Here is a 12,257-nt window from a genome sequence, read left to right on the forward strand (position 1 = left end):
TGGCTTCCAGCCAAACAAAAGACAGTCATATGAGCTGAACATTTACATTAGGTAGATACACTCCTTGGAGAGATCAATCACGGGAGAACAAAAGGGCTGTGTATGCACAGGGAGACAGCTCAGGGGGCAGGAGTGCATGGAAGGAAGGACACAGGGAAGAGGTAACTATGGGGAGGAAGTGGGAGGGGAGATGTTGCAATGTGGGAAATTGCAGTCAATGTTATGAGACAAAGTGTATGTGAGCTGTTGTATAGAAAGTGAATTTGCTCTGTAAACTTTCACCCAAATTACAATAAAAAGAAAAAAAGGATATATGTGGAAATGAGCCAAGATTCATCAAATATCAGCAATGATATCCCTTTTTCCACTTCCTCTTCTGAATCTGGCTTGAATTTTTGGCAGTTCCCTGGTCTGCTGCAACTGTTTTTGAATGATCTTCAACAAAATTTTACTTGCATATTACATTAATATTTTTTGATAATTTTGGCATTCTGTTGGATCACCTTTCTTTGGAATAGGCACAAATATGGATCTCTTCCAGCCAGTTGGCCAGGAAGCTGTCTTCCAAATTTCTTTAATCCACTGACTTTAATAAACATAACTATAAAACCAAGACACAGCAGATCTAAAATTCCATGAGTCTATGAGTCCTTATTTTCCTGAACACTTTGCACACCTCCACACACACACACACTTATAATTTACAAAAAACCTACTGCCATCAAGTCGACTCTGACGCATGGCAACCTCATGTGTTTCAGAATAGAACTGCTCCATAGGGTTTTCAATGGCTGTGTCATTTTAGAAGCAGATCACTAGGCCATTCTTCCAAAGCTCCTGTGTGTGGATTTGAACCACTAACCTTTCAGTTAGTAGCTCAGCACTTAACCATTGGTGCCCCCAGGAGCTCCTCATTAACAAAAAGAAGGCCAAAAAAAGATCATAATAAAAGCTTAATAAAGTAGCTATCTTCGTACCATTTCTTTATCAAAATTATTATTTTTAACCAGTTGCAGGAGAGTTGATGTTAATTCATGGTGAACTCATTTGTGTCAGTAGAACTGTGCTCCATATGGTTTTCAATGGCTTTTTTAGAAGTGGAACTCCAGGCCTTTCTTCCAAGACACTTCTAGGTGGATTCAAACTTCCAATCCTTATGTTAGTAGCCAAATGTGTTAACCATTTGCACCACCAATAGACTTCTATGACAATTACTTTTTGCCCTAATAGCATACTTACAACTGATGCTAAGACATCTAGGGCCAAGTAAAAGAGTGATCCCTGTCACCTTGTGGCAATGTCTCTCAATGCTCCCCAAGCTCTCTGACGTAGTAAAGTCTAAGGGGCTAAATGAGGCAGTGGAAGTCAGACAAAACAAAGGACTGGTCAAAATTGATACCATTGATAGTTTAATAGTGTCCTCTGATGGTTCTATTTAGTTTTGTATTTTAATCAACTATTGCTTATGGCATATACATTTATCATTCTTATATTGATTTTTAAAATCTGTTATTCTGTTGGGAGCTCTGGTGGTGTACTGCCTAAGGCATTTGACTGCTAACCAGAAGGCTGGAGGTTCAAACCCACCAGCCACTCCTCAGAAGGAAGACTGGACAATCTACTTCTGTAGTGATACAACCTCGGAGACCCAAGGAGGGGGTCGATGAGTCAGAAACAACTCAATGGCAGTGAGGGTTTTTTTAATCCAATCGTTTTGTTACAAGGCTTCAAGCTTAGATACAGATGTAACAAGTGTTTGACATCATTAAAATATGTTTTTGTTGTTTTATGTGCCCTCCAGTCTGCCCTGACTCATAGCAACCCCTCCTTGGGTTTCTGAGGCAGTATCACTATGCAAGTAGATTGCCCAACCTGCCTTCCAAGGAGTTAGCAGTCAAGTGCTTTAGGCACTACACTACCAGAGCTCCCCATTAAAATATAGTTTCCTTAAAATGTCTTTTATAATCTAATATTTCACTCATATTATTTTTCTCTCACTGTAGCACTGCTTAATCTCAACAAAAAGGGTAGAAATTACTTCTCTATTATATGCAGAAATTTAGAACCAATGAAGAGTGTGGTGTAGTTGTCAAAGTAGCTAAGGCTTCCAAAAACAGAAAGAAACATAAATTTTTACCGTACAGAGACATGGAGTAAAACTATGCTGCTTCCTATCTGTAGCTATGTATTTGTTCACAGGAAACTTTGGAAGAATCCTGTAGGTCTTTTAAACAATGAAGTGTGGGTAATGATGTATCATTTATCTTCATACAGATAATTACTCCTTCAAAGGCACATAGGAAATAATTTAGGTTATCCCAGCTTTGTGGTTGGGATCTTGAAAAGGAGATCAAGACAGCAGATTCCATTTCTATTTAGGGCTTTCTTTCTTTTTCTCAGCTTAAGTCTGAACCAAAGGCCTTAACAACCATTAGCAAACACTTCCCCATTTGTGCAGAAATGAAGTTTTTTGTAAGTGGTCTTTAATTTACTCATGGACACTGATCCTAAATATTAATGTATTAATATAGAGAAGTGCAAGAAAGCAAAACAAAACCCAAGTAACTGTAATATAACTATGATCTTTATTTAGCTTAGCAGAAGTATTAGGTCCCTGGTAGTGTAAAAGGAGCTCTGGTGGCGTAGTGCCTAAGGCATTTGACTGCTAACCAGAACGTTGGCGGTTCAAACCCACCAGCCACTCCACAGAAGGACAACTAGGCAATCTACTTCCATAAAGATTTACTGCCTCAGAAACCGAAAGGGGGTCGCTATGAGTCAGAATCAACTCTATGGCAGAGTTTGGTTTTTTTTGTTTTTTTTTTTTGGTAGCATAAATGGTTTGCCTGACTGTTTACCTAAAGTTTGACTGGTTAAACCCAGCCAGCAGTGTTGCAGAGGAAAGGCTTGGCAATCTGCTTCCATAAAGATTACAGCCAAGAAAATCCTATGGAGTTCTACTCTGTAACAAATTGGGTCACCATGAGTCAGCAACAACTTGACAGCAGAGGGTTTGGGTTTTGGGGGAGGGATTATTAGGAACTCTACTGAAATTTTCTACAATATTTATTGATTTTTTATATTCTGATTTACATAGAAAAGACATTGATTTAACAAGTTGCCATCAAGTTGACTCTGACTCATGGTGACCCATGTGTGTCAAAGTAGGCCTGTGCTCCACAGGGTTTTCAGTGGCTAGATTTTTGGAAGTAGATCTCCAGGCCTTTCTTCCAAGGTGCTTTTGTGTGGATTCAAACCTCCAACTTTTCCGTTTGAATCACCCAGCGACATTTATTTAGAGGCTCAAATACAGACTTACATGATGCCCTTATAATTTTTCTCCCATTCTAATTTTCTTATTTTTCTGTAAGTGTACAATTACTGTTTATTATTTTATAATTATAAAAATATAAGTGCTGAAAGCCAAGAATATTAGAAAGATGTTCACCTGTGTTTTACTAACTATGCAAAGGCATTCAACTATGTGGAACATCACAAATTATGGATAATATTGCAAAGAATAGGAATTCCAGAACACTTAATTGTGCTTATATAGAAGAAGGTCTACATGGACTAAGAGGAAATTATTCAAACATAATAAGGGGATAATGTACGTGTTTTTTTGTTTGTTTCTTTTTTCTTTCTTTTTTTTTTACTTTTAGAAGGATTTATTGTATAAAATTAAACTATTGTGGAAGGAAATACCTTGGTTTAGAATGTTAAAACATCCTAAATGAGTGATCACATTAGGTTGTTGTGCCAGTTTTGCATCCTTGAGGATTGTATGATTCAACAAATAGTGGCAAATAATTACCTCACAATAAATACTAAATGTGTAGTACACGTAAGAAAATCTATTCTTTTTCAACTTTATAACACGTTGATGGGTTCATGATCATTGTAAATTTCTTGATCTTACAAAATCTGCTATATCATAAGCTTGCAATTACATTGTGACATCTCTTCCCCTTTCCTCAGATAAAATAATACCATATATTTCAAACTGCAGCTATTACTGTGCCTCTTCTTTATTTAAGGAGTTCCTGGGTGATGCAAATGGTTCATGTTCCCACCGCTAATCAAAAGGTTAGTGTTTAGAGTACTTAGAGGTACATCAGAAGAACGGCCTCTTGATATAATGCATGGTTTTAAATCAGGAGAGAGAGGTATATGTCAGGGATGTATCCTTTCACCATAGTTATTCAATCTGTACACTGAGCAAATAATCTGAGAAGCTATATGAAGAAGAATGCAGCATCCAGGAGAAGGAAGACTCATTAACAACCTGAGATATGCAGATGACACAACTTTGCTTGCTGAAAGTAAAGAAGATTTGAAGCACTTACTGATGAAGATTCATTATGGATTACTTCTCAACAAAAATCCTCATGACTGGACCAATAAGCAATATCATGATAAAGAAAGAAAATAGTATAGTTAAGGATTTCATTTAACTTGCATCCACAATTAACACCCATGGGAACAGCAATGAAGAAATCAAATGACATACTGCATTGGGCAAATCGGCTGCAAAAGGCCTCTTTAACAAAGATGTCACTTTGAGGGCTAAGATGCACCTGGCCCAAGGTATGGTCTTTTCAATCACCTCATATGCGTGTGACAGCTAGACAATGAATAAGGGAGACCAAAGAATTAATGCCTTTGAATTATGGTGTTGGTGGAGAACCATGGATATACCAAAGACTGTCAAAAGAACAAAGAAATCTGTCATGCAAGAAGTACATCCAGAATATTTCTTAGAAGGATAGCAGACTTCATCTTACGTACTTTGCACATTATGAGTGACAAGTCTCTCCTGATAAAGGAGGGATACTTTGAAGACTTCTTTAAAGTGTTAAAGAGCAAAGATTTCATTTTAAAGACTAAGGTGCACCTGACCCAAGCCATGGTATTTTCAATAGCCTCATACGCATATAGGGAGCCACTTCTTGGAAGGAAGAATGGGCAATCTACTTACATAGAGATACCACCTTGGAAACCCAAGGAGGGCACTGAGGTTTTTTGTTTTTTGGTTTTTTTTAGTTTTCATATGCATGAGAGCTGGTCAATGAATAAGGAAGACTGTAGAAGAATTGATACATTTGAGTTGTGGTGTTGGCAAAGAGTAACAAATGCACTGTGGACTGCTATGTTATATTATGTGCCCTCGAGTCGGACCCAACTCACAGTGACCCCTCCTTGGGTTTCCGAGGCAGTATCACTACAGAAGTAGATCGCCCCATCTTCCTTCCAAGGAGTGGCTGGTGGGTTTGAACCGCCAGGCTTCTGGTTAGCAGTCAAGTGCTTAGGCACTATGCTACCAGAGCTCCCGTGGACTGCTAGAAGAATGAATAAATCTGTCTTGGAGGAAGTACAGCCTTAGAAGTGAGAATGGACAGACTTTGTCTCTCATACTTTGGTCATGGTGTCAGAAGGGAACAATCCCTGGCAAAAGATATCATGGTTGGTAAAGTAGAGGGTCAGCGAAAAAGGGAAAGACCCTCAACAAGAGGGACTGACACAGTAACTGCAACAATGGGCTCAAGCATGGCAACGATTGTGTGAATGGTGCAGGACTGGGCAGTGTTTTATTCTGTTACATGTAGGGTCACTATGAGTCAGAGCCAGCTTGACTACACCTAATAACAACAATAGTCACTGGCGAAGGACATCATGCTGGATAAAGTAGAGGGTCAGTGAGAAAGAGCAAAACCCTCAACAAGATGGACTGACACAGTGAATGCAACAATGGGCTCTACCTGAATAGTTATTGTAAACTTCAGCTTTAGTCTCAACAGCTCCTTCCAGCTAATAAGGGATTTAGATAGGATTAAAGAAGATTAACACAGAGGGCAAATGGAGGGTAAAACTTCTGTCTCCCAGTCACTGAACAGATGACATTCTGGAGTCTTCTTTATCTGCGTAGAACATTCTGTAATGACAGCACTCCAAGGGTGGCATTAACATTTCTAAAAAACCGAATGTTTTAGATATCATGAAATGGTTTGAAAACCAAAACAGAAAAAAGTTTTCAAACTAACCAAATCATATATTTACAGAAATTAAAAGAGCTATTAAAATGAGAAAACAGCGATTCTGTTTTTAACAGTATGCTGTGCTAATACTCACAAATTATTTTAAAACAAAACAAAAATCACTCCAAAAAAGAGATTAAACATTCCTGCCCAAGGCCAGCTTTGTACTGTATAGACAGTTGCAGCTACCTACAGAAGTTCTCTCTTTCTATCACAGTGGGGGGGGGGGCCGCTTAGGAGGCGGAGAGATAAGGGAAGGCCAAAGTCTTAAATTAACTCTTGCCTGCATCACTATTTTGCCTTAATGGGTTCTTTTTCTTGTTAAAATAAGCCCGAGGATTCTGCTTCCTTCTATAAAAATGTCGTTATCATCTGAACAACTAACCGTTCATTTTAAAAGATTATCTAAGCAATCACACTTTTTCCTTTTGGAATTGAAATTACAAAAAAAATGAAACCCAAACTCAACGATGAAGTTGATCCTCCCAGCGACCCCATGATTTCCAACGCTGTATAATCTTCACGGAAGCTGCGAGCGGCTGGTGTTAAGAACCGCCTACCTTTCAGTTAGCAGCCAAGTGCTTAACCACTGCGCCACCAGGGCTCCTTGGAATCGAGAATACTGATTTCTATATACCAGTTTTATTGCTTCCCCCACCGTCCCGACGGGTCGACTTAGATCCCGTCCGCAAATTAAAACGTCTTATTTGCAGTAAAGAAGCGGTTTTCGTCAACATAGACTATCAGGGGCCATAAAGACTCTGAGGGCCTGTCATTCCAGTTTGCGTGGAGGGGTCACCCAGGACCCTGCGCGTCCCAGAACCCGCTCGGCGGGGTGCTGTGGGGCGCCCACCATGGTCATCCCACGCTGGGACCCAGCTTTTACCTGCGCACCATTTAGGATGCAACAACGAGAACGGTGTTGGAGCCAGGCTTCTTTTTCTTTCCCCTTCCAGTTTATTATTTTGTAAAAGTTCTGAACTCAATTGCCGCGACCAAATCTCGCCCCTCAAACCTAAAAGTGCTTTCCCCTCCAGCCCAAGCAGCAGAGGGGAAATGGAAAGGGGAAGGAGTGGGGGTCTCTCAGACTCACGGATGCTCCCATTACTCCTTCCACCTCGGGCTAACCCCCGCGGTGCGGGAGGGCGGGAGAGTTGTAGAGAGGACCTCTGGGCGCACCCAGCGGCAGTGGGTGCAAACCGCAGAGACCCTTCCCACCGCCCCACCCCTCCGAGGACCCTCCCCTTTCTGATACTCCCCTACCGTAGTCCCGACCCCTGCTTTCGGCGGAGGTTGGCCCAGGTAGGACCCGGCGCTGGGGAGACATGCCGGGCTGGCCTCGCAGGACAGGCTCGGGCTTCTGAACAGAAGGTGGCGGCCCCACAGCCCGCTCAGGATTACTTGCGGGCGCCGGCCCCTTACCTCTTTAGCTCCCTTGTGAAGCTCTGGCGTCCTGTGTGTTTCATCTCCTAGGAAACGGCCAGGCTCGCTGCACCCTGGCTCCAACGATTTACACCCCGCCCGAAGGGGGCGGGGTCTAGCAACCCAAGCCCCGCCCTCACGTCCCCGAGGGGCGGGTCTTAAAAGGAATACCTAAGCGGTTCTTCTGAACTAGTGTTCTCCGCATTTTATATTTTGAGCTTGGGAGAGACTTGATTACCTTTTCAACTCTTTATAGGAAGTTGGTTTGTTTGCCTTATTTTGTTTTGCTTTTGCTCCTATATATTCTACAGTTTTAATTATTTCTGGTTCCCAGATTCAGCAGAAAAAGGAAGAGAAAGGCATATGTAAATTTTCCTACATTGATCTTTAGATTCAATCAATTCAAATCAAAACCCCAACAGGGATTTTTCAGGAATTTGATAAGTGTATTATAAAATTTAAATGAAAGAGCAAAGACTTAAGAAGATCAGGATATCTCAGAAAGAATAAATTGGATGGGTGGTAGGACAACTTGCCTACCACATTATGGAAGCTTATTATAAAGACATCGTTAATATGACTATGCAGTATTGATTCAGAGAGAAAAATACTCAAAGAAATAGAATAGTGAGTTCAGAATCTGACCCAGACATACAGGGAACTTCATAGATTTCAGAGGCACCATTGTAACTCACTGAGGAAAAGATGGACTATTCAACAAATGGTACTGCATAACCCGTAATACATATGGACAAACTGAAATAATTTGACCTTTGTTTATTACCTGAGCTTGAAGAGGCTTCCACCAGACAAATTCAAAATAATGATGATGATAATAAATTTTGCCACATTAAATTCTAAAACCTTATCAATTCCTAATGATAAAGACTTAAAAGTGAAAAACATGTGGTTTTCGGTTAGCAGCCAAATGCCTTAACTGCTATCACCAGAGCTTTTAAAGTTAAAAACTCAATTTCCTGTGACCAAGCAAATCCACTGATAGGGAAATTTTCAAAAATTGTGGGCAAGGAACACTTCAGATCACACCTTCCATGTTTAGAAAAGTATATTGAAGAATATCTTGATTGACTTAGGCCAAAAAAAACCAAACACACTGCCTGTGAGTCAACTCGGACTCAGCAATCCCTCCTTGGGTTTCTGATGGGATATCTGTACAGAAGTAGATTGCCCAGTCTTTTTTCCAAGGAATAGCTGGTGGGTTTCACCCCCTAGCCTTATGGTTAGCAGTCAAATGGCTTAGGCACTAGGCCACCAGAATTGACTTAGGCTAAGTAAAAACTTATTAAACAAGAGAAAAAGTGCCAATTACCAGGGGCTGAGTACAAGAGTGGGGAATTCTTGCTAAAGGGGTACTGAGTTTATGTTTGGGTGAAGGAAAACATGTGGAAATAGAAAGTGGTCTTAGTTGTACAATGTGGTGAAAGAATGTATGAAAAGATATTCAACCTCAGTAGTAGTGAGGGAAACTGAAAACCAAAATGAGGTATTATTTTATATCCATTAGATTGACAAAAGTTTTGTCAAGCACGTAATGAATGCTGTTGTTATTTGCCATTGAGTCGCACCCAACTCATAGCGAACCCTCCTTGGGTTTCCGAGACAGTATCACTACAGAAGTAGATTGCCCAACCTTCCTTCTGAGGAGTGGCTGCTGGGTTCGAACTGCCAGCCTTCTGGTTAGCAGTCAAGTGCTTTAGGCACTATACTACCAGAGCTTCTATGTAATGAATAGGAACTTGTATACAGTGCCAGTGAGTGTAAATTTGTACTCACTCCCAATTAAACTCACTGCCATAGAGTCAATTCCAACTTATAATGTCCCCGCATTGGGTTTCCAAGGCTTAAATCCTTACAGAAGCAGATTGCCTCAATGTTCTTCTGTGAAGACACTGGTGGGTTTGAACTGCTGACCTTTTTGTTTAGCAGCCAAATGCCTTAACTGCTACCACCAGAGCTTTTAAAGTTAAACACTCAATTTCCTGTGACCAAGCAAATCCACTGATAGAGAAATTTTCAAAAATTATGGGCAAGAAACACTTCAGATCACATAAATCAGAATTCTGAGAATGGGATCCTAGGGTAGCTGTTATTGTTAAGTTCCAACTCATAGTGATCCATTGTGTAACAGAACACAACACTAATCATTCCTCTATCATTTTCATAATCATTGCTATATTTGTGCCCATTATTGCAGCGACTGTGACAAACCATTTTGCTGAGGGTTTTCCTCTTTCTCTGGAACCCTCTACCATGCATGATGTCTTTCTCTGGTAATTGGTCCCCCAAATAACATGCCCAAAGTAAATGAGGAAAAAGTCTTGATATCCTCACTTCTAAGGAGCATTCTGATTGTACTCTTCCAAGACAGATTTCTTCATTCTTTCGCCAATTCATAGTATATTCACTATTCTTTGCCAACACTATAATTCAAACACATCAGTTCCTTTTTATTCTTCCTTATTCATTGTCTAGCTTTCATATGCATATGAGGCAAATGAAGAGACTATGGCTTGTGTCAGGTGCACCTAAATCCTCAAAGTAACATCTTTGCTTTTTAACACTTTAGAGAAATCTTTTGCACAGATTTACCCAATGTAATATTTCATTTGATTTCTAACTGCTGCTCATGGGTGTTGATTGTGGATCCAGGTAAATGAAATGCTCAACAAATTTCAATATTTTCTCCTTTTATCATGATTTTCCTTATTGGTACAGTCTTGAGGATTTTTTTTTTTTTTTTCTCTCTCTCACTCATTAAAATCCTTTTTTCTTTTCTTTCTTTTCTTTTTTTTTTTTTTAATTGTGATTTGGGTGAAAGTTTGCAGAGCAAATTCACTTTCTGTACACCAGTTCACACACACACTGTCTCATGACATTGACTACAATTTACCCCAATGCAACAGCTCCCCTCCCACTTCCTCCCAATAGCTACCTCCTCTCTGTGTCCATCCCTCCATGCACTCCTGCCCCCTGAACTGTCTCCCCATGCATAAACAGCCCTTTTTCCTCCCATGATTATTCTCTCCAAGGAGTGTATCCACCTCAAATAAATGTTCAACTCATATGCCTATCTCTTGTTTGGCTGGAAGCCACAGGTGTGGGTTCAATTCCAGACCTGAAGGGCAGCTAGGGACCATAGTCTCAGTAGTTCCACCAGGTTCTTTCAGACAAGCAAACCTGGTCTCCTATTTTTCTTTCCAAATGATTTTGAGTTTTGTTCCACATTGTTCTCCCTCTCTATGCGAGATCTCCTCCATAGATTCCACTCTGAGTGGTTGACAGTGGTAGCTGGGCACCATCCAGTTCCTCTGGTCTCATAATTGTATAGGTTGAAGATCGCATGGTGTCACAAGGACTAATCATTTCCATGAATCTTTGGTTTTCTTCATTCTTCTTTGCTCTGGACAAGGAGAGACCCATCATTGCATCTAGATGGCTGCTTGCAGGCTTTTAAGATCCCAGTTGCTACTAGCCAAAGTAGGAGGTGGAACAATGTTTTGTGTAGTATGTTAAAGAATTGAGCTTGATGTCCCCTGTGACTATAGTCCTGAGCCCACAGGTTCAACTACTCGCTCCCTTGGGTAACTGGCTGTGACCAAGAAGTGACTACAACCTTGTCCACTGTCAGCTCTAATATACTCCTGGGAATTCTTACAGAACATACAAGTACACTTGTAGAATCATAGTCTGCCAACCCTATACATGGTCTTGAGTACACTCCCCACTTTATAGATATACCTAATAGTTCAGCCTGCCCACCCATCTATCCACCCGTATATCCGGGTTTGCCTTCACTGACAACACAGTACTGTATGTGCAAAAGGGGTCTTCTTTGTTGTCTGCACCTCCCATGTACCTCTCTCTGTCTTCTTCTTGCTCAGTGCCACCATGTTGATCACTCACATTTGGTACATTCCCCTTTTCTTCACCCAAATCAATACTTATCTCTACCTATCTAACAGCGTTCCCTACCCTACCCTTCCACCCTGGTAACCAACAAAGAAAATTTCCTTCCATATATAAATCATTTCTTGACTTTTACAATAACAGACTAATACAGTATTTGTCCTTCTGTGATTGACTTATTTCACTCAGCATAATGTCCTCCAAGTGCATCCACATTATGCAGTGTTTTGCAGATTCTACATTACTCTTTAGCATTGCTTAGGATTCCATTGTGTGTATGTACCATAATTTGATTACCCATTGCTCAGTTAATGGACACCTAGGTTGTTTCCATCTTTTGGCTATAATAAATAGTGCTGCGATGAACATGGGTGTACATATGTGCGTTCTTGTCATGGCTCTCACTTCTTTAGGATATATACCTAGTAATGGAATGGCTAGATCAAAAAGTATTTCTATTTCCAACTTTTTAAGGAATTGCCATACTGCTTTCCACACTAGTTGTACCATTTTACAGTCCCACCAGCAGTGTATGAGGGTCCCAATCTCTTTGCATCTTTGTCAGCATTTGTTATTTTCTGCCTTGTTGAACTTTGCTGCTAGTGGTGGGGCAAGATGATATCTCATTTTTGTTTTGATTTGCATCTCTCTAAGGAGCTCTGGTAGCATAGTGCCTGTGTTAGACTGGGTTCTCTAGAAAAACAAAACCCAGAAAAGCTTATATATATAAAGAGAGAGAGAAATTTATCTTAGGAAAATGGTTCACAAATGTATAGAAGCCGGCAAGTCCAAAGTCCCCAGATCAAACGTCAAGCTGGAGGCTTTTCCTGGCTCCCGCAACTGCAGGGGCTGAGAAGCTCAAGGCTGGCAGGC

This window comes from Orycteropus afer, unplaced genomic scaffold, assembly GCF_000298275.1.
Source record: "Orycteropus afer afer isolate SDZICR_OR568_19922 unplaced genomic scaffold, OryAfe1.0 scaffold00012, whole genome shotgun sequence".
In the NCBI taxonomy this organism is placed as follows: Eukaryota; Metazoa; Chordata; class Mammalia; order Tubulidentata; family Orycteropodidae; genus Orycteropus; species Orycteropus afer.